The sequence below is a fragment of the Hypanus sabinus genome, chromosome 13, assembly GCF_030144855.1.
Source record: "Hypanus sabinus isolate sHypSab1 chromosome 13, sHypSab1.hap1, whole genome shotgun sequence".
In the NCBI taxonomy this organism is placed as follows: Eukaryota; Metazoa; Chordata; class Chondrichthyes; order Myliobatiformes; family Dasyatidae; genus Hypanus; species Hypanus sabinus.
In genome coordinates, this window is record NC_082718.1 from 76,563,705 (window position 1) to 76,578,574 (window position 14,870).

The 14,870-nt window shown below is 40.5% G+C and overlaps 1 protein-coding gene across 1 annotated transcript in view; it reads left to right on the top strand.

Annotated features, from left to right (window-relative positions):
- Positions 1 to 1,689: 1,689 nt before the first annotated feature.
- The window catches only part of coro1cb (coronin, actin binding protein, 1Cb), a 174,996-nt gene continuing 161,815 nt past the window's right edge, over positions 1,690 to 14,870 (top strand). The window contains exon 1 of the mRNA XM_059987928.1: positions 1,690 to 1,806. The gene's annotated coding sequence lies outside the window, so the exon portion shown is untranslated. The remainder of the gene's footprint in view (positions 1,807 to 14,870) is intronic.

Genomic DNA, 14,870 nt, shown 5'->3' on the forward strand with positions numbered 1-14,870 from the left:
ACCGAAAATCCCTATAAAGGACTATGAAAACAGCCAAGAAGATCATAGGGGACAATAATACCATCCCGGTGGGCACTTATCAGGAGCCCTTAGTAGGATCAAGGATCCCACCCATCCATCCAGCATCCTCTGACATTCTACTGTCAGGCAAGGGACTCTGATGCTTAAAGACAAGAATGGTCACACAGTAATGGGAAACAGCCCTCAAGCCATTAGGCTTCTGAACTTCCTGCCACATCGCATTTGAAGTGTCACCAGTTAATTTGTCTACCCTACAATATTTAATTTAGGCACTTTATTTTGCCTATTTATGCATAACTCATTTGTAGATTTAATTCTTACTTTCCTAAGTTATCTTGCATTATGTATCCTGCAGTGCTTTACATTCTGGTCCGAAGAAACATTGTCTCATTTGACGATATACATTTACTGTATATAGTTAAACAACAATAAACTTGACTTGGTCATCTAAAGTTCCTTTTGTCTGTTACCTGCAAGTCATCGCTGTGCTTCACCAGTGCCATCTTAAATGAGAAGTTTCAGCATTTTTGCTCTTCTTATTTTCTTACAAACATTAACAACATTGAATTATTTTTACACTGCTATGTTAAAGAACTTGTCATGTACAAATTAGTGGCTGTTTTTCAAGATTGACCAACTTTTATCAAAATATGTTTTGAATAAGTTACTCTTACTCCTACCAAGGGACTGGAATACAATTCCAAGATTCCTGAATTTTCCTTTTCTTTGTTCAGCAAGTTTTTATGCAATACTGACATGGGCATGGCTTGCTGTTCACAAATGTGCATTTTCCAGTGGTATTGCATTTAGATCTTGGAATCCATTCTGCTCTCATCCTTTGTACTGAAGCCAGTTGTAATGTCTGTGTCCTGAGAAGGATCTTAAAAATGAGAACCCAAGTGTTCTGTTGAATGTTAGGAGTGTGGGAGCCTTCAAAGTCAGAAGAAAAAGAAAGATGAAATCTAGTAGGTTTTAGAATGAATTGAAGCATTAGTCATGGAATGTCCGTTTCAAATGAAGATGTTAATATAAAATGTTTAATTTTCATGCAATGTTCCAACAGCCATTCAGTTTGACATTCAATCGACCATGATTTTCTGTACATTACAATAGATGTTCCTTTGATTTACTGGATAAACAGAAATTCTGAGGAACTTTTTAATAGCTTCCTTTTACTTCTAACTTACAGGTGCTCAGTCATGTATATGGCTTCCATGACTTCAATAATCCTCTTCAGTGCAAATTATTCACTCATTGCTCTTCTTATCCACATGGACACCTGAACATTTCCAGCGTTTCTAACCTTTATTTCATGTTTCCAAAAGCTGCAGCAATTTTCCTTGAGATTGGATGAAATACCTGTCCGTCAAGAGCCACACCCGCCTAAGCCTACACACTCACCCCCCAAATACTTAAAACAGTAAACCGCAGCTCAACACGCTTCCCACCGAGCGGAGGAACCTTCCAGATAACCGTCAGTGCCGATGCTGAGCACTTTTGAATAAACAATGGTCGCCGGCCACACCCTCACCGCTTCAGCCGACGTTCAGCGCCACCAGCCGAAACCACTTCCATATAAGGACTGCCGGACGTTTTGGGAGCGAAGGCTCCCATTGGTCAGTCGTGCCGGCTACCCGGCAAAGGCGTGGCCACTCAGGGGAGCGGGGGGCGCGCAGGCGCACTGATATTCGGGCGTTGCTTCCGGTCGGTGTGAGTGAGGAGCCAAGTGTTGGGAGGTGTCGACAGCGCGACAGGGAGAGGGGAAAAAAAGGGTCAAAACTTCAAGTAAGTGGCACTGGCAGCTCGGGTTCCAGAAGCTAGATACACTCCAACGCTGCAGTTGGTCATCTGCAGCGATTTTACTTTTGATTTCTGTACACCTGGCACTAGCGCCTTCTAGTTGGCAGAGTTGCTGTAGGCACCATGAGAGCGACGTAGAGGCACTGATGGGAATGAATGAGCCACATCCAGTGCTCTTCGCCTCTGGAGCCCTGCTATTAACCCTCAGGGTTCAGCTCGGGGTCCCTTTCCGTGGCTTTTATTCATTTTGTGCTTTGGCAACTTAATGGTTAACAGGTTTCAGACTTCCCAGTTGTCATTGGTACGAGCAATAGTGAGAAGAGTTTTTGTTAGGACTTCGGTGCGCAGAAATTCAAATGAAAACCTCAGAGTGTATTGAGCTGAGAGCCTTTACCTATTGTGTTTGATGTCAACTTTCGATGAACTGATGGTGTAAACATCTACAACGGTCTATCACCGATCACACCCCGATGCTCTTGTCAAAGACTCATATCAAAATCGATAATACCTTGTGCCATCTAAATTCTGCGTCGTTGCGTAACACATTTGAATCACGCTGTGTAAAAACAGGTGATTTTTTACTTAAGAACAAATTTCAAGCAAATCTCTTATTATAACTCGAAATTGACGCTTTTGCTCGTTATTTGCGTTTACATTTTTGATTCATTGGTTTTGAAGTTGTTCAGGTCATTTTTTGTGCTATACTTTTATTGAGGCTTATTAATAACTTGCATCTGATGTACATGATTGACGGGAAGAAAGACAAACCTGGAGAGTGGGGAAGAGACAGAAAATATTTAAATGTTGAAAGTTTGAATACTTTAACTACCTGGCATAGGTTTTGTTGAAATGACAAGTGTGTGAAATATGCAGTTGTCCTTCAATAGAGTGGCATGGTAGTGGAGTGGTATGTAGAATGCTTTACAGTACCAATGACTCGGATTTATACGTTCTCCTTGTGATCATGTCGGTTTCCTCCCACAGTCCAGAGACTTGCTGGTTGGTAGATTAATTGGTCATTGTAAATTGTCCTGTGATCAAGCTAGGGTCAGATCAGTGAGTTAATGGGCGGTGCGGCTTCAAGGTCCCAACCTGGTATCTTTGCTAGCAAGTTAAATTCTTCAGGCTCTCATCTACTGTTTAGAAGTAGGCTCTGCATATCTACTTGTGAATTACCTGTTAGTTTACTATCCTTTGACACTAAACCCCTCTGGGGAGGAGAGAAACTTGGGGGTTAACTTCCCTTAGTAACATGCACCAAATACTGGAGGAAGTCAACAGGTTAGGCAGCATCTATGGAGAGGAATGTGGAGTAGGCATTTTGGGCCAAGACTCTTCACCAGGGCAGCATAAAATGTTGACATTCTTTTCTATAGATGCTGCCTGACCTGCTGAGTTCCTCCAGCATTTTGTGTGTGTTAATTCTGGATTTTCAGCATCTGCAGAACCTCTGGTATTTATGTCTTGCCTTAATACTCTGTTTTCCCAGCTTTATTCTGTTTGCTTATCTCTGCAATGCTCTTGTAATATCACATTGAGTTTTATATTTAAGATGTAAGCTCAAATTATATTGTCTGCAAGGTGAGATGAATGTCTGTTGATTTATTGACATCTTGCCATGCGCTGTGCGTGTTTTACATCTTAAATATAAAACTCAATGCGATATTACAAGAGCATTGCGGAGATAAGCAAGCAGGAGAAAGCTGTGAAAAGAGAATATTAAGGCAAGACATAAATACCAGAGATTCTGCAGATGCTGGAGAACAATTCAGAGGAAGAACTCTGGTTGTTTTTTCCGATTGAGTGGCTTGAGGTTTTGAAATTCTGATTTACTGCTGTGTAGTTCATTCTTTGGCTGTTTAGTTTCAAAGCCACCTGTTGTCGCCATAGTACAAACTCCAACTGTCTGAGTGTTTCATGGCAAAGTAAAGTAAATGCCACATACTTCCACATCCTTCCCTGTCTAAAATCAGCTAATTCAACACAAACTGGCGCCAAATATTGGCTTGCAAAACTGTTGTATGTTAAACAGTGTTCTTACTAATTAAGACGTCAGAAGTGCCACCAATTTGATTTCACTGCTAAATCAAATTTCTGTGTTAATACAAGTCTATTACATTGAATTTAAAGCTGACCAAAACTTTTAACGAAGAGTGAATTGATCAACAGAGTGTTAGAAATTTTAAAATTTCATTTGTTTTCAATTATTAATGCTGGATTTGGGTTTCTTTGCACAATGTGTCCAGTTTTTAGTGGCTGAGAATGCCCTGTGTTTCCACTGGATATCCCCCTTTATTAAAAGGAAGCTCTGGATCCACAGAGCCAAAAAGCCCGAAGCACTGTGCAATCACAATGACATAAACTGTTTCATATTAGCATGAGAATTGCTTCTATTGTCATCCATTTTAAAAAGTGGCTTAATTTACTGGTTAAGTGTGATTGAGTCATGGGATGCAAGAATAACCTTCATTGTTGGTATAATGTCCAGAAATGACAAAATATCTTAATTAAACAAAATGCTCTGTGTATCCTATTCATTGTGAGAAAGATTTATAACTCGCGATTGCTGAACTTTTCCTTGAGTGTTTTTTTTTGCCACAGTCTGTGCTTCATGATTAATACATTGGACCCTTTGACAAAATCTAGTTTTAAAACAGTAACATTGTGCTGGTATTTCAAGACCAAGTTATCACTGTTTTATCAGGATAATCCAATTCAAAAGTTTGAATATCAATACTTGCCCTCGGTGTTTTATTTTTGCTGTTTCAGTATGCTGCAGCTGAAGATTACAGTATGGACCAAATTAATGGGGTGTTCAAAAATGGAAATGCACTGCTATCTGTGGAGACACAGACCCACCAAGAAAAGCTTTTCCTTTGGCCATTGACAATGCAATTGGTCCTGTTGCAGAAAGACTTCTTGAGAGCAACTCAACAAACTTGGTTTTTAATCAAGCCATTATGAAAGATAACTTGGTGAAGTGAGAAACACATTGTGCTGCAAATTAAAGTCTTGAATGTTAACAGTGCAGATTTTTTTATTTTGTAAAGGAACAGTTAAGTATATCAATTGAAGTTCGTGAGGAAGGTCAGTCAGCTTATTTTGATCACAGCTAATGAGCATTTCTGAAATGTAGGCACTACTGTAATAATATAAGAGATACAGCAGTTAATTTATTCAAATCTCAAATGGGAATGATGTAGCAACCAGGTCATCTGTTTTAGTTGATTAAAGAATACTGACAGTGTGCTTATGCTCCCTGTGCTTCTCTGGATAGACATTGGGTCATTCACTGCAGAGAACAAAAATAATTCTTGATTAATTACTTTTTATAAACTGGGGATTTTGTTGTGATCAGATATGATTTTAAGAAATCTGAGAGAGGACAAAAGAAATTGAAGTTCTTCATCTTTGCAGTTAATGGCATAGGAATATTGTTATCTGTACATATTTTGAAATACTGTTGAAAAGAGGCAGTCAATTCTGTTGGATCTTGATAATTTTGTGATCCAAATGTTCATCGGAAATTAAGAATGAGACATGCAACTTGCTGCTTACGATTGTTTTATTAAAGAACAAAGGAAATGAGGAGAGAAGTGTGGTGAGAGGAAAAGGGGGAAAAAAGCAGAGACAGTGAGTCGAAAGGAAAGACTGATTCTTGTGTCAGACCACTGATTCCATTGACAGGCCAACAGATAAAAGATAACCAGTTAAATTGCCAGATTCAAGTAATGTGACACCCACCACTTTATGACTTTATGAAGAAGTTTCCAGAAAAGTAGAGACAGCTGTAACCTCTGAAAAGCTCATTGAACAATTACATTTACACAGGTGATTATATTAAACCACAAACAAACATATAGTCCAATCCAACCATTCTAAATAAAGTTAATGACTTCTTGTAGATTCAAAAGTGGAATAAGTTTACAGGTTTTTAAAATCTGGAATATGAATTTTTTTCATGTAAGCAGATTGCTGGAAATATCCAGCAGGTTTAGGCACCCTCAACAGAAAGAAATACAAAATTAACATTTCTGGTTGACGACCCATTATCAGCACTATAAGTTAAGAGATTTAGCATTTTATAAGTGGAACAGTGTAGGAGTCAGGACAAAGTAAGACAAAGAATTGGCAAGCAACCAGAAGAAACTCAGGGTCATGATTAAAAATGTTCAAGAAGCAATCAGCTATGGTCTTTATAGGTCACCCAAGTAACGTTCTGTTTCTGTAGATTGTGAATACTGCCAGTATCCTGCCCTTGGCTGGTTGGGGAATGAAGAACTGAAGCATTTTGTTTTCAATGAATATACAGCGCACTGCCAGAGTGAGCGATTAAAGATTGTTGGCATTGATCCTTTCTCTTGATTCTTCAAAGAAGTGTAAGAGAATTGGATGTCCGGTATGATTAGTATTCCATTTTCAGCTGAATGAATGATTTGTCTTGCCTGCAGTAAGTGAAGATTGCCTTGGAATTCAATATTTCGGGTAGTGACAAGAATAGGGCCTCAGTACTGAGTTTGACTGTAATGTGTTCGGCATTCTAATAGTATTTACGTCATTGTATTGTCAAAAGCAGCAGTGTCTCTGTTACAGAATCATAACATTGACACTGCTGCCTGTAGAAGCATAGATATGATAAACTACACCTGATTTCATAAAGTAGTTTATCGTTAATCTTCCAGGGGACAGTTCATGATCTGAAATGAGGTCAGTGAAACAGGACTGAAATGCATCTTTCAATATTTCTGCAGTTGATTTAACTTCCATGGAAAGTGATTGTTTAATACAGATGTATTGGTGTAATTACTACTTTTAGGACACCAGGCAGGGTCTATGTTACCCAACACAAGCGACATCCTGTGTCTCTGGTTGCTGAGCAGCCCAGTGAGAAGGCTGCCCATTTTTTTTTAAGTTCTCTTTATGTATTCATGGATTTCCATGATTTTCATGCCAAAGTGCATTCAAACCTTTTTTTTTATGTGTAAAAACTAATGGGTTGTTCAATTTAACTGAATGTTAAAAGAAGGAAAAGGGAGAAAATTCTAATTGTTGAGGCTGTCGCCTCCCCCTTCTTTCTCATATCAGATTCCTTCCTCTCCAGCCCTTTACCTTTCCCACCCACCTGGTTTCAACCATCACCTTCCAGCTAGAGTCATTCCACCCCTCCCCAACTTTTTATTCTGCTATCTTCCCCCTTCCCTCTCAGTCCTGAGGAAGGAACCTGGCCTGAAACGTTTATTTCCATTGATGCTGTCTGACCTGCTGAGTTCCTCCTGTATTTTGTGTATGTACACAAGGAAATCAAATGTTGGCCAAATAGTTTAAAGAAGATTGTAGGGTAGTGATGGAGAAACAACAGTAATCCAGAGTCAGAGGCGCCGTAGACATGGAGATATAGAGCACTACAGCACAGAACTTGGCCTTTTGGCCCATCTAGTCCATGCTAAACTGTTACTCTGCCTAGTCACATCAAGCTGCAGGCGAACCATAGCCTTACTGCTCCCATCCTTTTACTTGTCCAAGTTTCTCTTAGATGTTGTAATTGAATCTGCATCCATCAGTTCCACTGGTAGCTGGTTCATTACTCACGCCACTCTAAACACAACACAAGTAACCTTGCATCTGTGCTTTAAACTAGGCTACCAGAAGCCATATTAGGGTGCACACGATCATATTGATCGTGGGATGTCAGCCTTGACTCAGTGGTGGCATCCCGAACTGCTGGTTCAAAGCCCATTCCTTGATTTGAGGATCTAATGCAGGCTGAGAGCCTGGTTTGTCTCATGGCCCAAATGAAAAGTTATTACCTGTTTTTCTCCCTCTGTCAATGCTGCTTGACTTGCTGAGCACTTCCAGCATTCTTTTTTTCTATTCCCTGGGTTACTTACTAATTTGCTTTTGACTTGTCTTCTTGCACTGCTTGTTCCTTTCTTGAGTATGTTAACTGTAAACAAACTGATGAGTTTAATATGGAATAGTGATTAGAAATTTGTAATTTGCTCCATAGATGAGGGCTGATGCAAAATTCTTCCATGTGACTAGTTGTGCTTTTGTACACGTGGCCTGGCAGCTCTGCAAGTATTTTTCATAGTCCCACCCAAATGAAGTCATAACCACGAAGCCTGTGAGTCAATTTCACGAGTAGGTAATTGCTTACTGAGGGAGTGTTTGGATGCAATTGCAATAGGTCCATGAATACTTCTGGAAATGAGTCCTGATGCTAGGTTTTTGCTCATTTCATCCAACTGGTTCTTGAGATCCTGAGGCAGTGGTGTTCAGCACAATATTTACTTTTCTTTTTTTCTATTCCGAAATTCTGAAGCAAAAACAAATCTGAATTCCCTTCTGGTTTCATTACTGCACCCTGACGTAGGAGCTAGACTTTGAGCACGATTTCACTCCTTGCTGAGGTTGAAGTCAGACAGGAAGAAAGGAATTTGTCATGTCAGAAATTATTCACCTGTTTCTGACCACACCTATGATATAAATGGTGCAAGATGCGAGATGTTTCCTAATAAGGAGCTCTTGTGATATGGTGTGTGTTACTACGTGGTTGTGATCTAGAATGACTAAATTTATTTCAAATATCTTATACAATTTATGGTGAAAATATTGTCTACTTGGTGCGAGTGAACTCTCACCAACTGTTGAGGCTGTCTGTTTTGGTTGTGAGATTTAATCTAGTAACTCTCAGGAGATTGGTAGTCGGTGGTTGTATTTTCATTCTTTACCTCCATCACAACAAACAGTCTGCACCCTCATCCTCTGTCTCTAAGGAATTCATTGTGAGTGTCGGAGTTTTTGCCACACTAATGGAAACTATCCTGTTCATTCTGTCAGAAAGTTGTTATCTTGAGTACTTTCTCTGTCATTTTGTCATGTCCCCCAGTACACGTTAACACTACAGTGGTTGAACATCATCAAATTAAAACTGCCTGCATTCCCTCAGTGATTGAAGCAATCCACATTTGCTCAAGTTATCACTGGGCTGCCTACAAAATCCACTGCAGCCTCTCACCTAGGCTGCTCTAGCGATGCCTTTCAAACCCATGACATCTGCCGTCAAGAAGGGCAATGGCAGTAGACACATAGGACCACCCGCAGGTTCCCCTCTGAATTGCCCACGATTACATGAAGATGATTTAATCCTGGAAGTCTGCAGTCAGTACAATTGTTGGCAACACACACAAAATGCTGGAGGAACTCAGCAGGCAAGGCAGCATCTATGGAAAAGAGTAAACAGTCAACATTTTGGGCTGAAACTCTTTGTCAGTACAGTTGTTGGGCTTTTTTCACCAGAAGGTCTGTAGCAGTTCTGCACATCCTCAAGGAGAATCAGTGATAGAAAATAAATATTGGCCTTTCCAGCAATCTCTATATCTTGGGGTGGGGGGGGGGGGAAGAGATCTGCTCTTTTCTGAACATATTGGTGTTGGTACATTGCGTGAAACCTGAACTAGTTCCTGATGGGCTAATGTATTACCTCAACTTGCATGGGATACCTGCTTACCTTTTCTGGGGGCCAGGTGATTTATTGACACTATTTGCGTTGTATTGACGGCTTGTCACTGAGCAGAGCAAGGCAAGTCAGCCACACAGCACCTTTCACCTCCCAGAGAGGAAGGTGGTAAGCGTACAGAACCTCATTTAGGGGATGTGACTTGAAATTTCACTGAAGGGAGGTTTTTAAAGTGGAGCTATTTGCAAGTGAGGAGAAAGTCAGGCAAGATATTGAAGTTGGAAGTTCCTGAATTCAGCCCTGAGCAGGTAGGCAATGATATGAAATTGGATGCTTTTATTGGTTAGGAGGTGTTACACTTGCACTCTGAGACCGAACATTGATTCTGTGAACTGAAGAGTAGAAATGATGTGGGCTTCTAGTGTACTGAGCTTGTAGTGAAGTTTGAATGTGACAGCGTGGGAAGTTTTATTAGTTTCTGTTTACTATGTCTTAACCATAGAGTTGAGCTAGTTGACAGCAAAGTATACTTAACACTATTTTGTGATTTGAACCCAGGCCAAGCAAATCTTGGATTAGGTTTCCAATAGTAAAGAATCCTCAGAATTGTAACCCCCATGAAAGCATTTAGCGCCCATCGTAATCTCATTAAAACATAATACTGGGTGGCGGGATCAGTACGTCTACTCAGTATTGAGTTTGCGACCACCATGTACAAAAGATTAAATCGAATGCGATATGTTGCTGGCTTCAAGCTGCAGGTTGTTGATTTTACTGAAGGAACGAATAATTCTGCAGCTGCTAAGAAGTTTAGTGCAAACGAGGAACAAGTGAGAGAATGGCGAAAGGCAGAGGACACCCTGAGGGAAATGCGAAAGACAAAATGTGCAAACTGCAGGAAAACATGCCAGTGGCCAGAACTGGAAGAAAAAGTTTGAGAGTGGGTGAATCACCAGCGATCGTCCGGGTACATTGTTACCAGAGAAATGATTCGAGTTCAAGTGTTGGAATGGGCCGAAAAACACCGTGAAGTCAGCGAAAATTTCAAAGCTACGCGAAGTTGGTGCACCCCATTTATGAATAGACGTGATTCTTGTGTTGAGATGAAAAACAAAGATTGCTCAGAAAATTCCTGCGGGGTGTTGTTTACATTCAAGAATGTTGCTGGATGGACAAAGCAGGTTGCTTGAAGTGGGTTAAAGAGGTGTGGCGTTGATGTCCCAAAGGTTTTGGGAAAGAAAAGTCACTACTTGTCTGGGACGTCTTCAAAGTGTACTTGTCAGGTGAGACAAAAGCAGCATTGAAAGCTGAAAATACGGGTTCCGGTGACGTCATTGTCAAGAATGGCAGTTTAAGTCACTGGCTCCTCCGGAAAAACACGTATTAAGCCCCGTTATCCCATCAAATATAATATTTTTTGAAAAATATTTGAACTGAAAAGAGGGGCAAGAATGGGGAGAAGAAATGGAAATTAAAGAAGTGACACTGTGGAGCCTGCATCCGAGAGGAGTGCAGCAAGTGGCTCTCCGACCCGACCGCATGCTAGCGAGGCGGCCGCTGGGCCTCGTTCAGGCGAAGTGGCGAATATCTTCAAAATCCTGAAAGAAATAGTGGAGGTCCAGAAAGATATAAAGCAGCAGCTCCGTGATATTAAGGCAGAGCTCGCCAGTGTTAATCAAAAAATAGCAGTGGCAGAGACTTGCATTGAGAAGGTGGAAGATCGCGTTCAAAATATGGAACGGATACTGAGCAAGACAATAAAAATAGTACATCACCAAGAAGATAAACTGCTTGACCTGGAGGGAAGATTACGGCGGAAAAATATCAGATTCTACAACATTCCCGAAGGAGCGGAGGGCTCGTCTATGACGGATTTTGTCGGAAAGTTACTGCGGGACGCGCTGGAGCTTCCCTCGGTTTTGGAGCTGGAAGTCGAAAGAGCTCACCGCACGTTCATTCCGAAACCCACCCAGGATAGAAAGCCACTCTCAATAATAATTAAGTTCCTTCGGTACAGGTGGAGATTCTACGAAGGGCCTGGGGTAAGAAGAGAGTGTTTTACGACAATAAATTAATATATTTCGACCAAGATTACCGCCCCCCCCCCCCCCCCGCGGTCCTCCAGAAACACAACGAATACTCTGAAGTAAAGCAAGTACTAAAGCAAAACAAGATTAGATTTCAAACTCTGTACCCTGCTAAACTTTGAGTGTTTTATGACAACGGGACGTGGTTGTACCAAACGGTGGAAGAGGCGACTACAGACATGAAGGCCAGAGGGTTGCCCTTTAGCGTCACCAAAACGAGGGAAAGCCTGACTGAGGAATTATCCCGCTCCACTTGGGAAATAGTGCAAGAATCGAGAAGGCAGGAGACAGGAGGAGGCTGAGAGAAATATATCCGGATGGGACCGGGAGTTTCCCAAAGACAGTCCTCAGCTCCTTCAGAAGAGCCACAAGGTTTGGCTAACTTTAAAAATGTTGAGAAGCTAAACAGAAGCAAAAGTACACAGTGATATACCTATCTCGAGAAATACTTATAATGTGGATTTTATATTACTTAGTTGTTATTCTTTATTCTCTCACTCCTTTTTCCCCACCAAAATGAGAATATATATATGTGTATGTATGTATGTATGTGTATCTATATATAGGAGTACACAGGAAAATCTTTTCTGTGTAATGGATTTGTTCACTGACTTTTATGAACACTGCAGTGGGGGCCCTCAGCCCTCAACCCTCAACTCACAAGTAGGAGGGGTTATCCCCCACAGCTAGACATTTCCTCTAGCTCAACACAGGGACATCTACTAGAGACCTCAGCCTTGGAATCACACGTTCGTTGCCATTTTTGTTGTTATTTGCGTTTCTTGGTTCTTATTTGTTCAGGGAGTAGATCGATTAAGTTTTATTCTAATTTCAATGGTACATTGACAGATAAATACAGATGGCTAAGGACAAGGTAAAATTCATTTCTTTTAATGTCAATGGGCTGTTAAATCCAGTCCAATTTGGAACAATTTGATTCATACTGGGAAAAATGGTTTAACTACATAATGCCTCATAGACCTGATTTTATTCTCACAAATCAATGAATCTGTTGTTAAAAAAAAAGATCTCTCCCTACTTGTACATAGTTCTTTCCTTTTGCTTGGCTTTTCTTTCCACTCTTTTCTATAAGTGTATACCTCAGATAAATAATTTGTGGAGATTTGTGATATATATGATTATATGATATATATGTACAATGTCTGAAATACATCTTATGGAAATATTTGTTTGATGATGAACTTCAATAAAAAAATAAATTACAAAAAAAAAGAAAGCTGAAAATACGGACATTGCAGTCATCCCCGGTGGTTTGATCTCTGTGCTCCAGCCACTAGATGTGAGTTTAAGCAAATTATTCAGAGAATTCATGCGACGACAGTGGAAGGAATTTGAGTCAAAAACAGCCAATAAATACGAACAACACACACAAAATGCTGGTGGAACACAGCAGGCCAGGCAGCATCTATAGGGAGAAGTGCTGCTGACATTTCGGGCCGAGACCCTTCGTCAGGACGATCTGTCTTCCGTGTATTCGTTTTTTCCAGAGTTAGCACCCTGTGTATAAGCCAACCCGCTAATTTTAGGACCAAAATTTAGGGCCAAATTCTCGGCTTATACACCGGAATTTACGGTAGTTTTAATCCTTCCTGTGCAAAGTTGAACAAATGTCAAAAGAGTCTTTGGTAGATTCCAAAATGTTATCTCCAGCCTGCTCGGTGTTTCAGTAAAAGTTCAAGGTTATTGTCATCTGACTGCACTTGCATCCAACCAAATGAAACAACATTCCTCTGGATCTCTGTGCATCCACAAAGCATATATCGCACAACACATAAAACAAAATATTACCTCAAATACGTTAATCAAATATAATTCAAAATACATGGAGTGTATAGCACAGGTAAACAGTAAACAATTCACTGTCCCAGTGTCAGGGTATTCATTAGTCTGTCAGTCTGAGGGAAGAAGCTGTCAGTCCTAATCCTAATTCAAGATTGTTTAATGTCATTTCTAGTACACAAATGTAAGGGAAAACAAAGTACAGTAGGCCCTCCTTATCCAGGAGGGATTGGTTCCAGGACTCACCGTGGATACCAAAAAATGTGGATGCTCAAGTCCCTTATTTAACCTGTCACAATGTGGTGGATCTTGGGACCCAGCGGAACCCCAGACCTTATTTAACCTGTCTCAGTGCGGTGGTCTTTAGGACCCGGCGGCAGAGATCTGAATCCGCAGTGTTTGTGTTCAGAAAAATAATCATGATCGTGATTGAAAATAAAGTGGAAGCAATAAAGCGATTGGAAAGAGGTGAATTGCCATTGGTTATTGGAAGAGCATTAGGCTACAGTTGGTTAACGATCAGAACAATTTTAATGGATAATGTGAAAGGCCCTGCCCCGATGAAAGCTACAATTATTACTAAGCAACACAGTGGTTTGATTATTGAAATACATACATTTCTTAAGTGTTTTATATGCATAGAAAGGTAAAATATATACTATATACTAAGACAAACATTTGACTAACTGACGCTAAATAATACCAGATGTACCTGTTCCGACTTCAAATCCATTTTAAAGGCGGACTCAGGAACGGAACTCCTTCATAACCCGGGGACTGCCTGTACTTTTAAATTATCTCAGGATTACTTATAATACCTAATACAATGTAAATGCTATGTAAATAGTTGGTATACTGTATTGTTTAGGGAATAATTACAAGAAAAAATAGTCTGTACATGCTCAAACAATGAGTGTGGAGAGAGAACTTACAGGTTTTCCCGATCTGCAGTTTGTTGAATTTGCACATGCGGAACCCGCAGATAAGGAGGGCCGATTGTAATTGTTACCCTGAATCTGATGCAGCATAAAAAAACCCAATGAGGTAAAGAACACAAAAAATACAGGTATATAATATAGCTTATGTACATAGATTATATGTCCATGAAGTGATGCTGGATACAGGAGCGCTTGTAGATGAGATGACTGACAGGAAATGATAAAGTAATGGTGGTTTGGGGTAGGTTAGTGGTTGGAGCTGTTGATTAACTTTACTGGGTGGAGAAAGTAACTGTTTTGAGTCTGGTGGCCCTGGCGTGGATGCTTTGTAGCTTCCTCCCTTATGGGAGTGGGGCAAACAGTCCATGAGCAGAATGGGTAGGATCCTTTATGATGATCCTGTACCTACTTCCTGATAGTAGGGGGTCAGTGACATTGTGAGATGGATGATGGGGATCCTCAACAGTGCTGCACTCTTTTCATTAGAACATTCCTGGTAAATGTCACAAATAGAGGTGAGGGAGACCCTGGTGGTCCTCTCAACAACTTTTACTATCCTCTATAGTGTCTTGTGGTCTGAATCTTTGCAGCTTCCGTACCATACAAAGATGCAGCCAGACAGGAGTGATGCTCCCTGGCCTGCTGAGCTCCTCCAGCATTTTGTGTGTTGTATCATAACCCCCATCTTTTTTTTTAATCTCTCATGAATATGAATCAATGAATGCATAACTCGAAGACTTTTTAAAATATATTATCAGATTTATT